Genomic DNA, 22,715 nt, shown 5'->3' on the forward strand with positions numbered 1-22,715 from the left:
TTATTGTGTTGTGGTCTATTTGATTCTTGAACTTGAGGAGAGTTTGTCTTATGAACGTTGCAGCACCATTATTTGGTGCATAAATATTGATAATTGTTATGTCTTGTTGGTGAATGGTTCCTTTTAACAGTATATAATGTCCTTCCTTATCCCTTTTGATTAACTTAGTCTTGAAGTCGATTTTATTCGATATGAGGATGGCCACCCCTGCTTGCTTACGAGGACCGTGTGCGTGGTATATTTTTTCCCAACCTTTCACCTTCAGCCTGTGTATGTCTTTTCCAATCAGATGTGTCTCCTGGAGGCAGCATATTGTTGGATTTGTTTTTTTAATCCATGTTACCAGCCTATGTCACTTTATTGGAGAGTTTAAGCCATTAACATTTGGAGTTACTATTGATATATGGTTTGTACTTCCAGCCATGTTTGATTATTTATCTTCTTTTTTTTTAAATTTAGTTTGTTTCTCCATGATTAGCTTTCCCCCTGCCCTCTTTCTTTACTGAGGCACTTCCCACTGATGGTTTTGGTTATTGTTTTTCATTTCTTCCTCGTGTAGGGTTTTGCTCAAGACGCTTTGCAATGCTGATTTTCTGGCTGCAAATTCTTTTAGCTTTTGTTTATCATGAAAGATTTTTATTTCGTTGTTGTACCTGAAGCTTAATTTTGCTGGATACAGAATTCTTGTTTGGCATCCATTGTCTTTCAGTGTTTGAAATACTTTGTTCCAGGATCTTCTCGCTTTCAGCGTCTGTGATGCAAAATCCTTTGTTAACCTTATTGGTTTACCCCTGAATGTAATCTGCCTCCTTTCTCTTGTAGCTTTTAATATTTTCTCTTTGTTCTGTATATTGGATATCTTCATAACAATATGTCTTGGCATTGGTCAACTGTGATTTTGTGTGCTTGGTGGTGTCCTGTATGCATCTACAATTTTTATATCCATTTCCTTTTTTATTTCTGGAAAGTTTTCTGTAATTATTTCATTTAGCAGGTTACTCATTCCCTTGGTTTGAATCTCTATACCTTCTTCTATCTCGATGACTCTTAAGTTTGGTTTTTTTATGTTATCCCATATCTCTTGGATGTTTTTCTCGTGATTTTTTACCAGCCTTTCTGAGTTGGCTAGACTCTTTTCAAGATGATATATTTTGTCTTCATTATTTGACGTTCTGGCTTCTACTTGCTCCACTCTGTTAGTGATACTCTCATTTGAGTTTGTAATTTGGTTTATAGTTTCCTTCATTTCTAGAATAATTGTTTGATTTTTTTTATAATCTCTATCTCCTGATAAAGATGCTTAACTTCTTCTTTTATCTGTTTATGTAATTCATTTTCAATGTGTTCTTTCACTGTTTGAATTTGCTGTCTCATATCCTCTTTAAGGTTCCATTCCATCTGTCTAAGGTATTCCTTGAATTCTTTATATGACCATTTTTCTGATGACTCTAGGTCCTCCTGAATATTTAGGCTGTCCTCTATTGTTTATACTCCTTTTCTTCCTTGCTTTTTCATGCTGCTCATGTTATTTCTTGTTCTGTTTGCTGAGTTACTGTTTACTCCTATAAATTTATTTGATGCTGTCGCCGCTGGTTTCAATGAAGTTATCTCCTCCGCCGTGTTCTGGTGACGTCAGTTCTCTGCCATGGTGGTATCCCATGCAAATGGTGACAGTTCGTTCCCTTTGCCGGGTGACCAATGCAGCGTGTGGGTCCTGACTGTCTCTCCCAAGCCCCGTTTCAATCCTGTGGCCACTGCCTATGAAGGCTCGGTTGGCATTTACCTCCGTAAGTTCAGAAGGGCCGACCAGTTGTTTCAGCGGGATCATTAGTGCTGAGTCACAGCAGTTTGGCTGCGAGAAGCAGGCGAACGGGAGCTTGAATGCAGCCGATCCGGGCTCGGTGTGTGTTCTGAGAGGCCCAGACTGTTCGCCCCAGATCCACGTCAGCTCAGCATTGCCTAGTGATCCTGAGCAAACAGCATTTAGACAGTTTAAGACTCCCTATGCCCGCGCAGCTGAAGAGGTCAGAGACTTGATCTCTCCCCGCCCGCCGCCATGTTGGATATAAAATTAATTTGTGAGAATAAAAGTCCCAGAATAGCCAAAGCAATTCTAAGTCAAAATAATCAATGTTGTAGGTATTACAATACCAGACTTCAAAATATGCTGCAAAGCTATACTAACAAAAACTTGTATGGTACTGACATAAAACAGATTCATAGGCCAATGAAACAGAATAGAAGATACAGAAGCAAGCCCACACAGTTTCAGTTGTCTGATCCTTGATAAAGGATACACTGCCTAAAATATATGTTGGAGAAAAGACAGCCTTTGTAACAAATGGTGCTAGGGAAACTGGTTAGCTACATGTAGAAGAATGAGTCTGAATCCTTTTTTTCCACTTGGCAGGAAAGTCAGATCAAAATAGATCAAAGGTATTAGTCCTGAAAAATCAACTTGTAGAAGAAAATAAAAGGTAACACTCCAGCATGTAGGCACAGGCAATGACTTTCTCAAGAGGACCTTTAAAACTCAGGAAATGATACCAAGAATTTATAAATGGGATGGCATCAAAATAAAAAGCTTTTGTGTAGCAAAGGAAACAAATAAGAATGTGAAGAGTGCTTTACATAATGAGAGAAAAATCTTTGCTAGTTACTCTTCTGGTAAACAATTAATATCCAGAATATATAAAGAACTCAAAAAACTTAACACCAAAACACAACTCAATTAATAAAAGGAAAAATGAACAGAACAGAGATTTCTCTAAAGAAGAAATGCAAACAGCCAACAAGTATATGAAAAAAATATTTGACATCTTTAGAAATCAGGGAAATTCAAATCAAAACTATGCTGACATTTTTCCTTACTCCAGTTTGAATGGCAGCCATCAAGAAAACAAATAATAATAAATGCAGGAGAAGATGTGGGGGGAAATGAACAGTTTTACACTGTGTTGGGACTATTAATTAGTATAACCACTATGGAAATAAGTTTGGAGGCTCCTCAAAAGACTAGGAATGGAACTATCATATGACCCAGCTATGCCACTCCTTAGTATTTATCTTAAATAATTAAAGTCATCCATTTTATAGTAATGCATGTATCTCTTCCCCATATATATATATACACACATGTATATATAGTTTTATATAGCCATAAAGAGTGAAATTATGTCATCTGTATGAAAATGGATGGAATATGATAATATTTTGTTAAACAGAATAAGCCAAACTCAGAAAGTCAATGGTCATATATACTTTCTCTCATCTTTGGAATCTAGAGAGGAAAAAGAAAAAGAAAGGTGTGTGGGTGTGTGAGGGGTAAGTAGATCTTATGAAAATTGAAGGGAAACCAGTAGAGTAGAGTAAAGAGACCAGGGGAGGAACAAGAAGAGGGAAACTGGAATACTGGGGAGCTGGCAAAATTATAGTGACATATTGTGTGCATGAATGAATATATAACAACAAATTCCACTATCATATATAATTACCAATAAAAACATGAAAAAGATTACAAATTTCTTTAAAATTGAATTTTTATATTGAATATAAATTGGAATTAGGTTATAATAGAGCAATATATAAACTGAAATTTTTAAATCCTTATTTTGAATTGTGTTCAATTAGTGAACATGGAGATCAAATTTAACTACATGTAAATCCATTATGGTAAATACAAAGAGAAGTCTTTGATGTGCTGACAGTAATAACTATGTACTTATAATCTCATATTTTTATAAATTATTTCTCAAGAATAAAGCAATGACATTTTCTCATGAACAACAAAAGAGATTTGATTGCTTAGAGAGATTCTCTCTGGAGCAACTTCCAAAAGCAGCACCTCAGGAAGAAGAAATTTCAACCAGGAGAAAGGAAGTGAAATGCTAGGAAGAACAGCGAGCCATGAAACTAGTACAAAAGTGCAAAAACCTATCCAGATATTGACTGTGTGGAACAATAAAAATGACAGTCTAATTTGAAAGTATAAGTGATAGAAAAATTACTGAAACTAGAAATTTCTAACATCTTTGTATTTTTCTGGAGGAGGGTAAAGATGTTTTGTTCATATATGCATGTTAAAGTGTTAATGGCAATATTTGAAGAAAATAAAACATGTGACTTCCAAACCTGTCAAGGTAAAAATGAACTTCAAAAAAAATCAATCAATCCAAATGAAGTTAGGGAGGAGAAAAACCTATAAGGCAGGCTGAATATTAGCACAAAATAAAATGGTAGAGAAGAATTCATATATATCCATAATTACAGTCAATGTAAATGAAATAAGCCCTTGTTGATAAATGCCAATTGAGAATGTCGATTTGGAATTTTAAAAAGTCACCCACATTCTATCTACTTGATGGGTATTTTTAAAATGAGGATATATATACTGGCTGAATTTCAGATAAAAATAAGTTACATGAAAGAGTCATGAATCAAAAGCAAGCTCCATAGCTCTACTTGCTAGGGAAAAAAAAAAAGATAGTAAGGTGAAAAAGTTTACAAGGGATGAAGAATGCTCACAGCTTTATTATGATTTTTTTAATGGAAGGAATATTTTACCAGGAAAATACAGTAATTCTTAACTTGTACATTGTGGGAAGCCATTCTTGAGCTATTTATCATCTTGGCCTTAAGCCAAGGAGATTTTGGTCTAGCATTGCCCCCTATTTTGTGGCCCCTCCCATTTAATGGATTACACAGTACATGTGACTTCAGTCTTTGCTTGGCTAGGAAGACTGATCTCCTTGCTCTGGAATTAGGTGTGACCCATTGGGAATCCGACAGCCTACCTCCTACCTTAATCGGCTAAGAACACTCTGTAGGAAGTTCCCCCATATAAATAAGAAAAACAGGGGTCTTGAATGGAAGCTTGACCCATAAGGTGGAAGAGCTGCCCTGCCCCTGTTCTTTAAAACTATTTTCTGTGTCATGTGATTTCTCACTGTACATTTCTCTGGGTCAAATAACTATTTTATTCTCAGCAGAAACTTTTGTTACAATATGAGCTAGTAATAGTAAGTCTATAGCACTCTTACTAAATAGATCTTGCTTAAAAGACAGAATAAACTCAAAAGTTATCCACAAATAAGTTAAAATAAAAGGTCTCAATAAGCAAGAAGCACTATAAAGAAACTCTCATTTTACCCATCCATGTTCTCAGATTCTGCCTCCTTCTTTCTTGCCCACAGCTGAGGCCATCTCTAGGTCTAGTCCCACCCACACTTGCAGGATTTAGACTCAAATAGTAATTGGTGGACCTCTCTGGTCTACAAGCACTGCTATCTTAACATTGTTGTCTTGATTACTAGTGACATTTGACTTCTCCACTCCTCTCTGGATCTAGTTCAAGGTACCTGCCAGGTACCCAACTGTACCTGCCAATCCCCATGCTTGATAGTTGTGGTTCCAGGCCTCTACCCTAGTTCCAGACCATCAGTGACTGATGTTTAACTTTTGCTTTCTAACATGTATTACCTGATCTATTACTCAGTGGAAAATTTTTCAAGCTCACCTAAATTCCTAACTCAGAATATCTATCCTAGGCCAAATGGACCTGTATTCTCCTGGGAGATAAGATGAATGAAACCTCTCTGGTGCCAAGATTCTATAATAGGAAAACAGCAACCAGAAAGGTATATTTATAGCTACCCCAAATATGAGACTTTCTTATGTTAGATGATAAAAAAGTGTATTATCCAGAGTTCTTGGGTTGCAAGCAACAGACAAAGCTCTAAATTCCATCACAGAAAAAAAATTTTGGCATAGATTTGCCAGTTCAGAATCAAAGAAAAAAAAACTTCGAAAAGAATAGGAATTTAGGTATCACCAAAGACTAATGCAGAAGGAGCTAAATCCAGTCTCTTCAGGAGACAACAATAGGCTAAATAAAACACAATGCTTCAATTCCCTTATGTTACCTTTCAAGATATCATTGGTTAAAGCCTATTCCTTGCCTTGAAGATGATGGGGCATTTTGACAAACCCAGGAAAAATCCATCAAGAAGAGGAGAGATAATTCCTAAAGTAAGAGAGAGCTGCTATTACTAGAGGAGAGGAGGGGTTGAGCTGTGGAGGATCCTCAGCAGATGTCAGTCACAAAACAAAAAAACAAACAAACAAACAACAACAACAACAAAATAGCCTGGAAAGTATCTATTAGAAGTTGACATTTATATCTAGACCAAAGGGTACAAAGCACAGAAACTGAAATGTGTGTTATCCTGAAATATCTGTGCAAATGATATCTTTGAGATCATTACGGACTACTAGTGCCATAAGTGAGGGAAGAAGAGGGTGAAAGGAGACTTAATGGAGGAAGCACTGGTTTTCAGGAAGGAAACCAAGAAAAGCTTCAAGGAGGAATCAGCATTTAATATGGGTAAGACTTAAAGGAAGGAAAAGAGGAGCAACAACACTGGTAAAAGCATAAAGAAGAAAAGCAAAAGCAGGTTTTAGGAAGGAAAACTATAGTTTTTAAGGGTAGGTATTTTTATGAGATAAATATACAGATAATGCTGGAAAGTCAGTTTGGGGCAGGTTATGGAGGAACAAGTTAAGCAATGAATTTCCTCAGGAAAGAAGTACTATTAGGTCTTGATCTTGGTTGCCAACAGTGTGCAGCAGAGGGATTGGATATCAGACAAGGAAATGGGAACAATACTATAGAGGTTATTAGCAGACTGCTGAAACGAACTACAATGTGGTGAGTGATTAGCAAAAAGTCAAAACCGACACATATTTCAAAGCCAGAGCAAATCAAGAGAGACAGGCATGAATGTACTAAACCTGTGATGACAGTGGGAGTTGAGGAAGACAGCTCAATTCTGGAATCATCTGCCTAAAATTTGTATTTGACACTAGTTTTCATGTGGGTGAAATGACTGAGAGAAAGTGAAAAGAGGGACAAAGATAAAACTTCACTGAAGACCTAGTTTCATAGGGTATGAAGGTAGAATCAATGATGTAATTCTTTTTGTGATGCTATAACGTAATACCTGAGACTGGGTAATTTATTAAAAAACAGAAACCTATTTCTCATAGTTCTGGAAGCTGGGGATCTAACATCAAGGAGCCAACAGGTTTGGTGTCTGGTGATGGTTCAGCCTCTATGCTTAAGATGATACTTTGAACACTGCATCCTCCAAAGGGGAGGAATTCTGTGTCCTCACACAATAGAATAGCACAAGAACCAAGAGAACACATTTGCACTTTTTTATTAAGGCATTAAACTCTCCATGAGGGTGGATTCCTAGTGGCCCAATGACCTCTTAAAGGCCCCACCTCTCAATATCATTCCACTGGCAATTATACTTCAACTTGAGTTTTAGAAGAGAAAAACATTCAAATCCTGGAAATCAGAGGCATAGGGAAAAGCAGGGCAAAAACAGGAGAAAAGTAGAGGGAGGAAATGACTAGTGGGGAATATCATGGCATCCAAGGGGGGAGAGGATGGTAAATAAGGCTGGGTCAATGATGTCATATGAAAAAGGATGTTGGGATGCAAACTTTAGGAGGTTTCTTATCACTCTGGGGTGGTTTTGGAGATAGGAGATAAATTGCAATGGTCAAAGGTGCACGAGGGGATGGGGACTCAATGTTTGGCACTGAAAAGAAAGAATGGGCCAAGCTAGTATTTTGAGAATGAAACAAAAATAGAAGGAATATTTTCAAATAAAGGACACCCAACTTGCCATAGGCTTAGAAATCAGGAAAAGATGTAGAGAAGATGAGAGAAAATGAGAATCTCATGGTAGAGCAGAAGAGACCAAGGTCATTATATAAGGGACAGCCAGGTCAGAAGGGGGCCTGGAATGTAGGAGGAGAGAGCAGGTGGCCATTCAGAGTGACTGGAGATGAGCAAACTTGAGTTTCTGGCTTTGATCTTCTCAGTAGGTTGAGGGTGAAGTCATTTTCTGAGAGTAAGACTGGAGCGTCTGAAGTTTAAGAAAAATAGAAAAATTTGAAACAACTGCTGTGCATTATCTAAGATAACCATTGCCAGAATAGTGGAAAACAGTGCTAACTTTTCTTAATTCCTGGAACCTCCTTGTTTGTGTGACCCAAAACTCAACAATCTATGAGCCAGAGTGCTCAAAGGCCTGCACTATTCCTTCCTTTATTGGACTAATAATGTCATCCCCAAGTATCCCAATCTAATGGTGACCATGCAATGGAATTATCAGTCCATTGCTTTAGGGCCAGGTTGTCATTACACAGCAACTTTCCCATATGGAGCTTGATAACATCAAGCACTGGTGTCACTGTGCGTCCCTGTGTCTGTGTCACTGAGCAGGCAGGACTTGGTGAACATGAGACAAAACTTCATGACTCACTCACTCAGTCATTTTATAACATCAAACCCCTGGAGCTCCCACAATATTTTTGAACCATCTATCATTTCTATTGTTTTTACTCTTAGTCATACATTGTAAAGAATTCTGAAATACAGAAAGTGGAAGAAAAACATAAGACAACAATTCCGCGAATTCACCTCAAGATGCTTCCCTAGACCCACAGATAGCATTTGAAGTTCTCATATCACACATCAGGATGTTTCCAGTATGTCAACAATGTTTAAAATGTAAAATATACTGGTGATTATGTACAATTTGACTCTCCATCTACTGAGAATAAGGCGTATCAACAGCTGCAGTGTGTTATTTGTGAAATGCTTGCAAATCAAAGCTGAAACTTCCTCCCTTATCTTGTAATTTAGAAACAAAACCTGAAAATTGTATTTGTGTAAAAAAGGATACCAGTTGATTATTTTAAATTCAAAAGAGAAATTTCAAACATTAAGTTATGAAAGCAATTATTGATTCTAGAATCCAATCCATTTTAAATACATTTTTGGTTCCAAAGTTAAAATATAAAGTTATATTAAAATGTATTTGTCCATAAATCATGCTTTTTCATATTGAAATGAGTATGAATCAAATAGTATGTATCACTTGATAAATGAAAATATTGAAATTTCCTGTAAAACTAATTACTAGACCATTAACACGAAATGCTGACAAAATATTTTGTTTCTTATATTAAAGTATTTGAAGAATACAAAAATGTGAGGATAATAATATAATAAACACCCATATTCTCATCACCAACTAAAGAATTCATAATATGAATCTAAAATATATCTATTTTGCTGGACGTGGTGGTGCACACCTGTAATCCCTGCACTTGGGAGACTGAAGTAGGAGAATTGCAAATTCAAGTCCAGCCTCAGCAACTTAAGGAGGCCTTACGCAATTTAGTGAGATCATGTCTCAAAAGAAAAAAATAACAAGAGCTGGGGATGTGGTTCAGTGGTAAAGTAACCCTAGGTTCAATCTTCAATACCAAAATAAATAAATAACATGTTTATTTTAACTTACAATACCTTGTTAATTTATACTATGTAAAAATGATTAAATAATTTTAAAATTCCTAAGGGGACTTGCAAGAATTTTTTGATAAAAGGATTTGACAAGTCAGAAACTTTGAGAAATGCTGCCTTAGAGTGTTCACTGAGGTCAGAAAGTACTTTTAGCTAAGACTGGAGTTACTCACCCAATGACTTGCAGGACCTGCTCATTCATTTCACCAAAGGACTCATGAAAAAGCAGAGAATAAATGCAACTCAGATATAGTTATTTTTAAGTGCAGAACAAACAACACAAAAAAAATCATCCTGTATTCTCTATACTCTGGGCCAGTTCTGTGGTGGGTTCAGAAAGCCAGGAGCTGGGTGAGAGGTAATAGGAAGCCATTGTTATGCCAAGGGTCCTACTGGGTGTGAGACCCCCTATCAGACACATTATACAGCTTAGTTCATTAAACTTGTGCAGCCATCCCCTGAAGTAGGTATTATCATGGTTACAATTTTTCAGCCTTAAGAGGGTTTCTTAAGGCTGGTGGCATTGAAGCCACACCTAGGTGGATATGTCCTAAAACTACATGAGGTTTATTTTCTGTATTGTTAGTCTGGGGACTTTAAAGTTTAGAACAAATAGCCACATGATAAAACATCCCAAATGAAAGCACAACATGTTCATCTCATCAAGAAAGGTTTACAAGCCTCCTTCCTCATTTTCTCTGTGGCAAATCTGGGGATACTGGGGCCTCAGCAACTTCTGATCTTACTGTTGCTGACAAGAAGGAAAATTGAATTGCCAAGATAACAAGCAAACCAAGAAATACACTTTAAGAACATGCCGGGTCCCAATTGCTGGGTTGCCAGGGCCCCTGTTTTCAGTGATGACCAAAATTTCAGAATGCATTTCTGAAATAACTGGACTACTTACTCACTGATCATCTTCACTGTGAGTTCAGGGCACTTTCCAAATGCATTCCCATTCTTTGTCTGCCTTGTAGCTCTACTGGGGAACTCCTCCACTGTTAATACTCACTCAAACCCTGTGCAATATTCAAGATCTACAGCAATATCACTTTGAGAAAAGGAAAGAGGGAGAAGGAAAACAGTAAGAGGAGAAGAAAAAGGAGCAGGAGAGATGAAGGAAATGAAGAAAAATCTCTTTGTGGTACATTGTGTTGATCTGTTAAACGAGAGTATGGGATGAATGCTTTTCTTAATGTTTTCTGGATGTTAGAGCCTGTGAGAATCTGAGGAGCGCTGTGAACCCTGTTTAATGCACATACTATATTTTGCACACAGTTCCAAGAAGTTTGCGGACTTCAGGTTAAATACTCTTAGACTAGATTCTGTGGGAGTAATCCTGCTATCAATTGAAATGTAGCATGTTTTGTTGCTATCAAATTCTGGTTCTATTTCAACAAGGTGGTGGGCAAATAGTAATATTCAAAATTGGCTATATGCTTAGAAACCTGCAGGTGAAATCTAAATGAAAGTAAAATAGTATTAAGGATATAATCATTATTCCAATTATCTTAATATTTAACAGGTAAGTCTCAGCTCCCTAAACGTGAACACTCCTAGTAGGAGTTTGAAACCATGGAAAGCTGCTGTGGTACTTCTTGGCCTTGCTGTCTTTCTCTCCACTCCCTACCCCAGACTCCACACCAAACTTTCAAAGAACTTGTGGGGAGGTTCTTTGTTCTGAAGAAAAAGGCTTAATGGTGAAATGAAATGGGCAATGATTTTTTTCCGGTTTTCTCTTTTTTCTTTTATAGTCTGCATGATAATGGTAGAGGAAGTTCTCTTGGCAGTGTTGTGTTTCCATGGTGACAGGAGAGGTCAAGGTTAGCAAACCAGGGTGCTGGGAACCTACTGCTGCAGGGTGGATGTGAAGGAAGGGCTGGCAGTCAAAGTGTCACCAGGGGACCCAATTTCACAGCCTCCTCCTTTGAGTGAACCACAGAGCCTGACTTGTGCCTCTCTGAATGGACAAGCCAGTGATGTCTTGAATGTAATAATAGCTCCATCACTTCCCCCAATGCAGAAATTTGCTGTGCCCTTCCTCTCAAAGGCCAAGAACTGATGCCTCTCATGACCAACAATCCGCAGATTGTTGGAATATGTATGTGCTCTTTGTATTGGTACCAGAAGCTCAGAGATGCCAAGTTTTAGAAACCAAATGTACTTTAGAAAAGTAATTTGATCTTTGAGAACAAGAGATCCTAAATAAGTTTTGACCAAGTCAGGGCAGGCCAAACAGATGAATTAATTAAGAGTAGGAAGCATACAGTTTAAATTAAATATCAGATGACTCAAGTAATTCTCCCTAAAATCTCAGTTATTTTGCCTGAAACCAAATGTCCTGATTTTACTCTAGGATTCATTTCTTACACTTTTAGGTGGGTGCATAATGTCACAAAACTTCCATAGTTTTGTTCAAACTAGAACTAAAGGGGAAGAAATGTGGGAATCCAAGTAAACTTCAATTACCAAAGATTTTTAAAGTATTCATTCAAAAATCTGTAATTTCAAGCTGGGCATGGTGGCACATACCTATAATCCCAGTGACTCAGGAGGCTGAGGTAGGAGGATCATGAGTTCAAATCCAGCATCAGTAACTTAGCAAGGCCCTGAGCAACTCAGTGAGACCCTATCTCTAATAAAATATAAAAAGGGCTGGGGATGTGGCCTGATATTTAAGCACCCTGGTTTCAATCCCTGGTACAGAAAAAAAAATCTATAATTTCTTGAGAGGAGACAGGAATGCTGTTAGGATTGTAAAGATGGAATGGAATAAGACACTGGTGCATTACAGAGTTGTGTTAAAGGCAATTCAGATATGGGGTAGTTCTTCCCATTTTAAGTAATATTAATGAATTCTTAGGAGTTCTGCTACCCAGAAGATGTAGTATTTCTTGGGCACACTGTCCTCCATAATCAGTTTTGTGCTAAAAACTCTCAAATCTCAATCCAGAGTTGCAGACACATATATCCAATCACCAATCAGAGTTTTTGAAAGCTCATCCAACACACGAAACTCAATAAGAACCAAACTGAACTCCTCATCTTTGCCCCTTCCTCTGCTTCCCCTCTATTTCATGGTCCCACTGTGGTAACTAGTCATTCACCACTAGTCCAGCTATACACCTTGCTCCCTCTTGCTCCTTCTTTCTCCCTCATCCTAAACAACAATCCTGAACAAGTCTTGTCTATTCTCTCTTCTTACTCTCTGTCTTCATTTCTACTTGCCCTATTTAGCCTTTCATCCTCTCACCTGAGGATTCCCACATTCTTCTATGCTGAGCTTTCTGCCTTCAATTTGCCCACCAGTCCAAATTAAATGATCTATGGCCAGATGACTTGGCAGTGTTGTGTTTCCATGGTGACAGAAAATATGATCATGGCCATTTTTCAGCTTGAAACTAACCAAGGTACACTGCTGTGATTCTAGCAGCTCAGGAGGCTAAATCAGGAGAGTGGCAAGTTTGAGGTCAGCGTCAACAACTTAATGAGACTCTGTTTCAAAATAAAAAGGGCTGGGGATGTAACTCAGTAGTAAAACACCACTGGGTTCAAGCCCCAATAACAAAACAACACTAATAATACTAGCTAATGGTTCTCTATTGCCTTCAGAATAAATCCCAAATTGTTATGAGTACTATAAGACTTGACAGGATCTGGGTCCCTACCTCTCCTGCTTCACCTGTGGATACTCCACCTTCTCTTCCCTGCTCCCCCGACAGCATCCGTACCTTCTCTGCATACACAGTGTGTATATAAATACCAGATGGAACAAATTACTTGGTTACCTGAATGCGCCTTCTTTCTCTTGACTCTGGGTCTTTAGCTTGAACTCTGCTCATACTCTAACCCACTTTCCTAGCCATTCATCTTTCTGGGTTAGGATACTTATTCCTATAACATCTAAAGATGTCATCTTAGTTGTAATTTCTTCAAGGATATATTCCCTGCCCTTCGAATTTAGCTAGTAGGATCCCATATACCCCATACTTCCTCTGTCAAAATATTTACACACTGTGATTATTGTTAATGTTCTATTATAAGATTATTATCAGTTATTTTTTTGTTGTTTTAGATATAAGCTCCATGAGGGCAGGACTGTATCTATGTCATTCAGCACTATACCCACAATGCATGTTCTTGAAGAACCCCCATCAATAATTAAGCATTTAATGGAATACTGAAGTATAGATTATTTAATCTCAGAAGTTCTCATGCTTTTTTTGACAAATCATGAATTTTCTCCAAGAATTAGCAAGGTCTCAGATACTTATTGTGGTTAATGTTCTCCTTTCTTTCTTATATCCTATGACTAACTTGAGTTCATCTTTCCATAGAGTCCCACCAGAATGATACTGGAAGAAATTTTGGCAATGCCCCTTTTCTAAGTAAATTCCTGTGTATTAAAATTTGGCTCCTGTAGGAACTAAGAAACTAGCCCTTCCAAAAAACATTGGGTGGAGTGCATTTCCCCAACATTTTTGGCATTTTCTACAAGACAGGGAATAATTTGGATGGAAGAGAGGATTGAAGATTATCTCCTTTGGAAATAACATATAGGGAAAGAGGAGTTTGCCAATTGCCTAAATATTTTCACCATGATGTCTTGGGCCACTTAGTAATCTCTTTAATTTCTAACAAATGTAAAAAGTTTCTTTTTGTAGAACTACAGTATTCTAGAGTGTTTTTAGCAGTCATCTGACCCTGTCTGAAAATTTCAATCAGGACGTTCTTCTGCTGCCAACCACCTTTCTAAAATCAAGCATTGATTATAACATCATCACTTGCAAAAACCTTTATGGGTTACTCCAATGGCTATTTAAATAAAGCCCATGATTAGCTTAGCTCATGACACCCTATATTACACAACTCACCAGTCTTTTGAAAGTTTGTCCTTCCCAAGGCTCTTCAGCTATCTTATATTTTAGCCACACTGTGTGACTTGCCATCTTCTAAACATACTTCTTTCAAGCTGCCATATTTTTGCACATCCTATACACCTGGATTTCTTTCTTCCTTAATGATCTTTGTCTAATACATTTTTACTTGTCCTCCAACCCTCAGTATCCCAATGTCTTAGATGTTAGAAAAACTAATGGGGCTCCTAAGCTAGAGCAGGATTCTAAGATGAGATGACAGCAGTTGAAATTGATTTCCAAGAAATGCAATGAAGGATTCTGACTAGATGGATGGTACACATAGGTGGTGTTCAGTGAATACTTTAAGACAAACTAGGAGTCCCAGGGGCCTAATGTTGATATTAATGTAGAGTCAATTTATAAAGGAAAGTTATCACCTCCAAGTTCCCTAGAGATAGACCCCGACATTCCCATTATTCCTTTGTAGTCTGATATATATTGCTCTCAACATGGTGGTCTGCTTGCCACACTGATTAGCAACTCTAATCTTCTATTGGACACACCAATCTGTACAAATAGAAGTGTATCTTACATTTTCAGGTACTTTTTATGTCAGCCTTGATTTCTTAGGTTATTAGGTTCGTTAAATCTGCCGAGATCTCCCAATTAGCTACCTGCAAACCAGCTTCAGCTGAAAAATGAAAAATCAGAATGATCGTGTGTTTACTCAATGCTTCAGTGATAGAGAGAGAGAGAGAGAGAGAGAGAGAGAGAGAGAGAGAGAACAATCTTTCCAGTTCATCTCTGTCATCATTTCTTATAGTTTTAATAAATTGTAGAATAGGAGAACCAAACGATAAAAATAAAATCACTTGAAAAGGATTAAATTGCAGTCATTGTCATTACACTGGAAGGAATGGAAGCCAGTCATACCCAAATGATAACATATTCAAAAACTACTTAATGACAAGGGCATTAAATGGGTAAAAAAAGATCTGATGCCCTGTAAAGGAAAAATCAGAAACTTTTCAATTAAGGGAACTGCTTTGAAGCAATCTAAATTGTTTTAGAATTCATGTAAATATATCCAAAAATTTTTATCTTAAATGGATGTATTTTGCTCGTGCCATATGGTTTGTAATTACTTCAGAATTTCTCGTTGTTCTTCCTGGCTTGTTTTCTCTCTTCACATATCAGAGTTATCTGTCATAACTAAAGAGAGAAGAAAAAAAGATGCCTTGTCTTCTCATACAAAAGCTAAGTACTTTATTTTTGTCTCTTTGCTTCAAATCCCCTACCTGGGAAAGAAATTCTTTTTCTTGGTTAGTTTTGGTTGTTGTTGTTGTTGTTTTTTTTTTTTTGTGTGTGTGTGTGTGTGTACCAGGGATTGAACCCAGTGGTGCTTAACCACTGAGCCATATCCCTAGCCCTTTTTAAATATTTTATTTAGATACAAGTTCTCACTGAGTTACTTTAGGACTCCACTAAGTTGCTCAGGCTGGCTTTGAATTCATGATCCTCCTGCCTCAGCCTCCTGAGCCATAGGATTAGAAGTGTACATCACTGAGACCAGATCTTGGTTAGCTTTATTGGTCTATTAAATACAACATTTTTTTTTTAAATTGAAGGTTAAATTCCTAAGTTTATTTAGACTAAAATTTTATAGATTCTGACTTCCCCATGCCCAGCTCCCAAATAATAGGTTTTTCAATTGAATCTAGTTGGAATTTCTTTGACCTGGTTTGTGTATGTGCCCCCTGCATTGGAAGATATCCTGAGACTGTGATTTTTAAAATGGTTTACAATTTAAATCGGTACATGAAAGAGATAGCTGCATCCCCATGTTTATTGGAGCACTCTTCACACAACAACCACGGTATGAAATCAACTTGTTGTTCACTGACAGATAAATGGATACAGAAAATGTGGCATAGATGTACAATGGAATATTATTTGATCTTAAAAATGAAATCCTATCATGGATGAAGATGGAAGACATTAAGTGAAACAAGTCATTATAGAAAGACAAATACCACATGCTGTTCCTTACATGTAGAAGCCAAGAAGGTCACTCTCATGGAAGCAGAGAGAAGAACAGTGGTTGGGAAGGGTGGGAGGTAGGATATACAGAAAGGTGGTTGATTAACAGGTATATGGGTGTGGTTGAATAAGATGGATGATTCCTAAGATTTTATGACAGTAGGCTGCTATAGTTGACAATGATTAATCATGTATTTCAAAATGATAAATAGAGAGCATTTTGAATGTTCCCAATCCCAAAAAGACATGCCAATTACCTTGGTCTGATCATTAGATTATATATATATATATATATATATATATATATATATATATATAAATTATATATATATCACAGTACCCTAGAAATAGGTATAATTATTATGTGTCAATTAAAAGTAAAAATATTTTAAAAGTGATTTACAATTTGAATAGTACTTCATCACCCTTCCCTAGCTCCCACAAAGATTAGCAGGTGTGACTGCATATCTATTTTTTTTTAACTTTTGAAGAATTCATTTGAGCTTTGTTTTTTATTTTTAAATATTAAAATTTTATTTTATTTGTTTCCATTAGTTATACGTGAAGTACAACGCATTTAGTCACATTATACATTAATGGAGTATCACTTCTCCTTTTCCTGATTGTACATGATTCACATGGGTCGTGCAGTCATTTATATATGTACATAGGGAATAATGTTCAATTCATTCCTCTGCTCTTCCTACCCCCATACCCCCTCCCCTCCCTTCACTCCCTTCTGCCTAAACCAAAGTACCTTCAGAATATTAAAATTTAATGTGAATTTTATTATCACAACTCCTTGTGGGAAAAAAGAGGATTATATTATATATTATCAGCAAGTCATGTGTGTATACACTGGCACGCTGAAAAACAGTAGCATTTATTCCACAATCTCCAAAGAAATTTCCAAAAGAAGTCTGTAGCTCTTTTCAAGGGAGGGGTAGGTGACAGCTTGAGTGGTTGCAGGTGGATGCCACAGGACTTCCTGTTTCTTGATTTCTGGCTCTGCTAGGGCTTGCTGGAGACCTCCCTTGGTTAAAAAACAACTTCCTGCAAGCCTTCAAAGGAGATTTCAATAGGTTAACACCCACCACTTGAAGGGAGAAGTCCAGAGAGAGGAGGAGGTCAGGGCTGAGAAGGCTTGTCTTTGAGAACTTGGTTTGACAGTTGGCAGGGAGCTCCCTGCTGCAGAGGGTCACAACCTCAAGCTCTGCTTCGTGTTAGGGAGTCATGGCCAAGGTTTGTCAAAACAAAGCCACACAAAACAACCTAGTGCCAAATGGGCAGGAGCTCTGGCCTGTTGCAAATGAAATCATTAGGAATTCCTTTGGAGTAAGAGCTACAGCCCTTGAGTCCTCTGCTGCTAAGCAAATGCAGATGTCTAATTGTGCATGTTGTTATCTCCCTCAGGCACAGCTTGGAGCATGTCACTTCCCTTTTCAAAATCCTTTAAGGATGCCACCCTCCTTGAACAAAATCCAAAATCTTTACCCTGCCTTTCAGAGTTTTCCCAAGTTTTGTTCTATGTATTCACCCAGTCTCAAGTCACAATGTTCCAAATGTGCCAAACACCCTAGAGGCCATGGCCATTGCTCAAGCAGTTATCTCTGCTTGAGCTTGGTTTTCCCTCAAGATCTTCCTCAATGCCACACTTTCCCTCTTATAAATAGTCTTCCTCTCACCCTGTTTAAGGACATCTCACTCTGTTATAACATTTCTCATATCATCCTTCTCAGGGACAATGAAAACTTGAGACATTTACATCAAACACACTGGGTTCTTCTCTCAGCTTTGGAGCTTATGGAGTGCAATGTCACATAAGATGCTAATCTTCCCTAAGCCTCCATTTGTTACCCTGCTGGGAATTAATTATTCTAAAATAGGTGATTAAATTTTTAAAAAATGTCAGGAGGAACACATTTAGAATATGCCTGGTACCACATACAGGTTTGCTGTTTATCATTTGTTTTTCTCACTATGCTGTGATATAGGGCCATATTTTCACATTCTCAAAAGCCCTGTAAGTTCTGCTTGGTAAGTATGAAAAACTTCATGTTGAATTAAGATGTTTTTTGAGTAGATTAACAGTACAAAGACAGGAAAATGACACCACGCAATGCAAATATGTGAGATTTCTACAGAAGCCCGTCCTGAAATTGGTTTGATTTAAGTCCACTATTATAAACCTCTAGACAGAAATTCTGAGGGAACCATACCCATCTCCTGCCAAGGCCAGCACCGGCTTGCTTCCTATAGTTACCAATCCTTGCCTGTCTCAACTAAGAAGAAAGATGGGATTAACAAATTCTAATAGTCTCTCTAAATATGACTACTACTTTTTTCCCCTAAACCTGAATAGAAAAAATATTGCAAAGATGATCTGGAGTACTGACTTTCAAACTTTTGGTCTAAGGATCCTTTAAAATTAGGTCTCTTGGTACCAGGCATATTCTAAATGTGTTCCTCCTGACATTTTTTTTTTTAAATTTAATCACCTATTTTAGAATAATTCCCAGCAGAGTGACAAATGGAGGCTTAGGGAAGATTAGCATCTTATGTGACATTGCACTCCATAAATTCCAAAGCTGAGAGAAGAACCCAGCGTGTTTAAACATATATGTTAATACATAATGTATTTAATGAAAAATAGCTATTTTACAAAACAAGCCAAAAACTTAATGAAAAGTGTAGCTTTTTTTGTTTGTTTTTGGTTGGGGGCAATACTCTTTAATGTCTGGTTTCATAGACGAGAGCTGGATTCCCTTGTCTGGTTTTGCATTGAATTGGTTATGACATGTTGTTTTGGTTAAGGTAAAAATTATGAAGAAAATTGGACTCACACTGATATGTAATTGGAAAGTTAGGAGGACTCAACAAGGGGAAACTTTTTAAAGGTTAGTTGCAACCTAGAATCTAAAGCATTGTCAATGACATTTTTGTACTCTATTATATTAAAATCCATTGGTCAGTCTTGCCTTATAAATGGATCTTTTTATTAATTTTAAAAATTTATTTATCTATTTTAGTTGTAGATGGACACAATGGCTTCATCTTATTTATTTATTTTTTATTCAGTCCTGAGGGTCAAACCCAGTGCCTTACAAGTGCTAGGCAAGCCCTCTACCACTGAGCTACAATCCTAGCTATTAAGTGGATCTTTTAGCATGCATGGTTTTAATTTTTAAAAAATTCATGCATTTGGAAAACAATGGTTTACTGAATCATGCAGAACTTCAAAATGTTAATACATTTCATTATATAATATATAAAGCTCTCGATTGTTAATGTTGCCAACAACCTCATCAGTACAGTCTTTAAGTATTGGGAAGCTGTCAAGCTAATGATAAAAGATAAAAGTTTCTAATTCTTGCTTGACAGCTCAAAATTTTATCATTGGTATATTATCAATTGTTTTCCTTAAAATGATAGGCTTACTTGGTTAAGTTTGTGAATGTACCAAAACCTAAGTAATCAGGGTTTTTCCTATCAGTTTTTCTTCCAAGAAAACAATGTCATTTCATGTAAAGAGAAATGACACTACGGAAAACAAAAACAAAAAACACAAGAGTGCTTTATTTTGGCACAACTATTATAGTCCAGTGTAGAACAGAATTGCATTATGTATACTTCCCATTTTATCACACAGAATAAAAAGACATGTAGTAAAGGACTGAGATTTGATAAAATCAATACTTTTTACTGCTTTACAAGGTCATTCTTTAACAGACATTTTGTTTTTACTGTGAGTTCACATCAATGAAGAAAACAATGGCTCTAAGTACACTATTAAGAGCATTTACTAAATGTGAGGGTGAGAAGCTAAGATTGGCAATTACAATTGAAAAGATATTTTATAGGCACATAGATAAAATTCCTTTCTACTATAACATGGGTCCAGAAAGCTCTTTCCCATCCTCCCCAGCCTTCCTTGAATTTCTTCCTAAGAGGACATATATTCAGGACAAGATTCAGCCAAGAGTGACATTTTCAGGTGTTAGCTAAAGCGTGCTATTCCAGGGCTTGTGTCATCTGATATTTCTCTTTAAATTTGGTCTCTTTAGAAAGGGACACCAGCTGGAAACCAGAATGCATACTTAACCCTAAAGCAATATCATTCAAATGTAAATGATATTTGAATTTGTTTAAATAAATTCTAGAAGATTGAGTCTGTCAGCTGTAATGTCCCTTCCTAATCAAAATATTGAAAACAATTTCATTTAACATTTACCAATTCAACTAATAAACCCCTTCTTGTCTCCTTACAGACTTGTATGTTAACAGATACTTTATCAAAAAACATCAGAGTTATTAGAGTCAGTGAGAAATCTGATGATCTTATAAAAGAGTTAAGCATAAAATTAAAGATCAGTCTCTTCAAAAAGAGTAAAGACCTCCCCCAGATGACTGCTTTCTTGAGCAAATTTTTAGCTTTTAGCTTTTGGCAACTCACATCAATATTCACAGAAATCAAGTTCATGGGATTCATCTGTGCATAGAAAAAGTCGATTGAACCAGATCATCTAAAGGAATGGAGAAAGGTCACATACTCCTCAGGGTTTAGCATTGGGAAGAATCAAAGTTGTGCTTACCTTAAACAGTGGAAAGACTCTGGAAGAAGTTGTGTGCAAATAAAGTGGTAAATGAATAATCTAAATAAATTCATCCCAACCCAAATTTCTTCCTGAGCATATAGAATCTATCTATTCTAGAGAAGTCTAGGTCATTAAGCCTCATCACTTCATTCTAAGTTAAAAAGACATACATCAATAACTAACAGGGAGAGTACATTTTTTTCTATTTGTGCAGACCAAATAATATTTTCATATCTTTTACCCCGAGCAACAAAATAGTTCTCAGTCTATTGTTGTGTAGTGAAAATATCTTAGAAGAAGGAGATGCGGGACGTGGATTCTTCTCTTGACCTTAAACATTATTAGGTTGACCTGGGCACATTGTTCTGTCCTTCAGAGTCTGAAATGATCACCAGATGGTTCAGCTCCCCTAATTCACAGATATAGATCTTTCTATATTCGGTTGAAATGGACAGCCCCTAAGCTCTAAGTTTAAACAAACAAACAACAAACAAACAAACAAACAAAAAAAACAGCACTGCCTTGAACAGGTGGTATATCTCCAATTCAAGGACTGAGGAAATCATAGTCTCTATAAATTCTTGGGGGACTCAGGTTCTCCTGGTTCCTTTTCCTCCTAAACTCTTTGGTCACATGCTTTGTGATATCATACCTTACTTAATGATAGAATTTTATTCCCATCTTTGGTTATGCATATATATACTACTTAGCTTCCTATTATTGCAATTTTAATAAAGTTTAGTGAAAATAATAACTTCAGAGCCAGTCCAGAGCTGAGAGATGATAGACATTTTGTTGGCTCCTTTCTTAAAGAAATCTCATTTAGAATTCTGATCTAACACTTAATTGTATGATCTCTCTGAACCTTCATCTCCCTCTCAAAAGACATTGCCTCCATTATAGGTTTACTGTAAGAACAAAGAAGATAATGTATGTACACTCAAGTTTCTAAAAAATTTCCAGCTTTCTAAGGTCACCTTCTAAAAATAGATATAAAAACAATATTAGAAGTTCATGTCCAGGATGGAGCAGATTAATCTCCCTGTAAGTACGATGAAAACACTTGGATATTATATATTAGGAAAAAAAAACGTTAAAAAGACTCTTGAGAAGTAAAGAAAATAAGACATATACTAGGAATCTCAGGACAGAGGGGAAGACACACAGTGAATCCCCTGTGTTTTCTCTTTACCTTAAATATTTTAGATTTGGAACTGAAAAATAGTGGCAACTGGGGAATACATTGAGCAGAGACAATAATAGCCCCAAGGAAAACTGGTCTCTCTCACCAAAGGACCAGGAACCTGGGAACCAAGCAAGACAAAATTTTTAGACAATAACTTTCTTACTCTATTGAAACAGCATCTATATTCATGCCAGAAAAATGTAAAATGAGGGGCCCAGACTTCCATTCTTGCAAGATATAATGAACATTCAATGTCCCCTCCAGGGTTGTACCATAAAAGACTAAGTAAGAGATTCAGGACTTTCTCCATTACCCAACAATGACACCACTTGCATTGCATTTGTAGTGGAGATCATGTGGGAGTTTATGGCCCTTACAACCAGCAGTAACGAAATTATATCCCCCCTCCTCTGCTATAGCAGCATCTGAGAAAACCAGATAAAACAGAAGGTTACAATAAGGTCCTTAGTCTCACAACATGATATGAAAACGAAAACGTCTAAGTTTCAAATATCATTCATCATGTTAAGAACTAAGAGTATCTCAAACTAATAAATGAAGGCAAAAAATAATTGCCAACACTGAGATGACAGAGATGTCAGAATTATCTGACAAAAATTTAAAGTATTATAAAAAATGGCTTAATGAGCAAT

This window comes from Marmota flaviventris, chromosome 9, assembly GCF_047511675.1.
Source record: "Marmota flaviventris isolate mMarFla1 chromosome 9, mMarFla1.hap1, whole genome shotgun sequence".
Classification (NCBI taxonomy): domain Eukaryota; kingdom Metazoa; phylum Chordata; class Mammalia; order Rodentia; family Sciuridae; genus Marmota; species Marmota flaviventris.